Source organism: Octopus bimaculoides, chromosome 14 (assembly GCF_001194135.2).
Source record: "Octopus bimaculoides isolate UCB-OBI-ISO-001 chromosome 14, ASM119413v2, whole genome shotgun sequence".
Classification (NCBI taxonomy): domain Eukaryota; kingdom Metazoa; phylum Mollusca; class Cephalopoda; order Octopoda; family Octopodidae; genus Octopus; species Octopus bimaculoides.
The window spans coordinates 44,338,479-44,341,943 of record NC_068994.1 but is presented as its reverse complement, the minus strand read 5'-3'; the positions used below and the strand labels follow the sequence as shown (position 1 = coordinate 44,341,943).

The following is a 3,465-nucleotide window of genomic DNA, read 5'->3' as shown; positions in this document are numbered from 1 at the left end:
AACATGCACACACACACACACACACACACATACATATATATATATATATATATATATATACATATATAAATATATATACCCCTTTATTAGACTATTTTCCTTAGTCATTGCACGGTAATTACCATAAGCATTAAGGTTATATAAAAATGCCATTATTATTATTATTTACAGGATTGTATAAAAAAACCATTCACACCGAAAGCATATATATATATATATATATATATATATAGTAGTATTGAATGAGAGAGCAGTGTATGCTATCAAGATGACACTGGGCTACAAATATACGAAGCTCAGTATACCCGTCATCACTACTAGTCTGATAAACGTACACCAAGCACATGCATTACAACCGTATGTACACAATATGGTGATGCCATATCAAGATAAACAGCATATGATCTTGCAGTTGGAAATTTCTTCAGGTTGAGTAGCCCATCCTGCTCAAAATGAGTGTGAATGAGGTTTGTTTAAGGATGTTGAACAAAACACTCATGTTTCCAAGGGTGTATTAGTGAAGCTCTAAAGAATCCCTCTTAAAACGTGGCTATGATGCTCCCCCTCTACTTCTGCTTGTGATCAGAGATGCACATATCATCAGCCACTAAGGGACATGCTCAACTGGTTAAGGTCAAGCAACTGATAAGCAAATCTGCAGTATTGAGCAGACTATTTGCTGTAGCCCATCTTTTACACCAAGTCAAAACATATGCATGATAACACTTCCTATCAGTCAAGATCAGAAGCCATGAGAGCCACTGCCTAGTACTGCACCAGGGCATTATTCGTCTTGTCATGTTCTTTAATGTATCTTTATATTAGCCCTTGTGGCCAATAAAAGAATTAATTATTATTATCATCACTACTTGGTTTTGGTCTTATTCCTGGTAGGATTTAAGTGAGTAGCAGGTTACTACCTGTAACCTTAGGTAGCCACAAGTTTTCAGTAGTCTTTCAAGTGCTTAGAACCCTCTTGATAATCCTTGCTGTCCTTTAGAGACAGGCCTTCTGTAGGAGCTCTACTGGGCATTCTATTCCAATCTCCTTCAGCCATTTGTCTCTGTCTTTGTTTACTGTTCCCAACACACCAATTATTGATGAACCTTTATGAACCTTTACAGTTCTTCCTATTTCAAATTTTAAGGGATTGTATTTTTTTTTATCTTTCATCCTTTTTCTTTACAATCCTGGAATCAAACGGGCATTATTATTATTATTATTATTATCATCATCATCATCATCATCATCATTATGGTGAAATTATTAATGTTTACAAATCCTTCCACTTGAGTACTACAAATCTATGTTAAAAGAAGATTTTTCAGTTGGACTTAATGTTTCATTTTTTTTTTAATTGATTAGCTTGCTGTCAAAGGGTTAGCTAATATTGATTAAATATAACTAGCCCATTGCTATTCTTAATATGACAACAATAGCTTTGTATAAAGAGTTACTACTAACATGTGTTTTGGATTAAGCTGAACGTAAAGACAAATTTGGACATGACAATTGAAGGAATTATAGCGAGAGATATAGAAAGCTGAACATTCGAAAGACAAATCTTGAGTTGATGTGCTACATATGATTAAAAGATATTATGCTAGAATAGATTATAAGATTTTACAGACTAGATTACAATGAAAATTATTCTAAAATAATTATAGATTTAGCATATTTCACATGTAGAATAAAGCTTGGAGTAGGATTTTCACTCATCATAAGCCTACTGCTGGTAATATCATCAGTGTGAAAACATTTTACTCTTTGATCTAGCTCTTGGCTTTAACAGATTTTGCTGTTCATACTTCAAATAATATCAGTCAATCAATGTGAATTCATATTCTCAGGAAGAAATGGTTACTTACTTGCATTGCCACTACTGATAACGCAGTTTTCTTAATTTTATATACACCTAATGTCTGTGTATTTATATCTGTAGCTAATTTTATATATGTTCGCAATTCAAACACATATATCTACACATACATGTGCTCCATATATTCACATATACATATTTATATATATATATGCACATATGCATTGCTTGTATAAACGTATCTTATACATACATATATACATACATAGATGTGTGTGTGTTGGCACTCCGTCGCTTACGACGTGGAGGGTTCCAGTTGATTCGATCAACGGAACAGCCTGCTCGTGAAATTAACGTGCAAGTGGCTGAGCACTCCACAGACACGTGTACCCTTAACATAGTTCTCAGGGATATTCAGCGTGACACAGTGTGACAAGGCTGACCCTTTGAATTACAGGTACAACAGAAACAGGAAGAAAGAGTGAGAGAAAGTTGTGGTGGAAGAGTACAGCAGGGTTCGCCACCATCCCCTGCCAGAGCCTCATGGAGCTTTAGGTGTTTTCACTCAATAAACACTCACAACGCCCAGTCTGGGAATCGAAACCGTGATCCTATGACCGCAAGTCCGCTGCCCTAACCACTGGGCCATTGCGCCTCCACACATGAGGGCCAGTCACACGGTACTGGCAACAGCCATGCTCAAAAAGGTGTTTTTTACATGCCATCTGCATGGGAGCCAGTCCAGCGGCACTGGCAATGGCATCGCTCGAATGATTTTCTAACGTGCCACCAGCACAAGTGCTAGAAGGCAACGCTGGTAACGATTCCGCTCAAATGGTGCTATTTACCAATATATATACACATACATACATACATGCACACATACACATACATACATGTGCATGTCTCTCATCTGTCTGTCTGTATGTATGCATGTTTGTGCGCAGGTATCCATACAAAGCCTATTTAATTAGAAATGTTTATGTGGAGAGGAAAAGACAACTTTAGCTCAATGACTTGTATTTCAGTCTTGTGGCAATATAAGAGATAATTCGTAATATGCTTTGGTCTTCTGAGACTTTTCCACTGAAGAATGGACTTCTTTGTATTTACTGATGTTGTGATAAGGGAACCACTAAGACTGCAGTAATGTAACCCAGGGAGAGATACAAAATGAAAATTAAAAAAAAAATAAATTGCTAAGATTAATTACTCGGAGATACCATCAGCATAAAAAACACAGTTAAGTTAGAATTATCATAATTAATGCAGTGAGCTTCAGAAATTTAAATATTTATGCTTAAACTTAATGCTTTGAAAATGCAACCGTTTAACAATCTTAGTTGTCTATTGTAATTCCATTCACTTCTAGGTTGTTGTATGTATGTATATATATGTATGCGGCATGCATGCATGGATGTATTATGTATGCATGTATGTATGCATGGATGTATGCATGTATGTACATACGTATGTATGTTTGTATGTCCGTTCTCTTCTATCTTTAATTATTTGAAGTGTTCCAGTAAAGAAGGATCTGATTTCTTACAATGATACACAGCTCCATCATTGTAATGTGCACAACAAAAACAATGTGACATATTGATATATATATATATATATATATATATATATATATATATATA

General features: G+C 35.3%; 1 protein-coding gene across 8 annotated transcripts in view; it reads left to right on the top strand.

Moving 5' to 3' along the window:
• LOC106872895 (protocadherin beta-15) overlaps nt 1-3,465 on the top strand; it is a 178,625-nt gene that overhangs the window by 119,749 nt on the left and 55,411 nt on the right. The window lies entirely within an intron of this gene.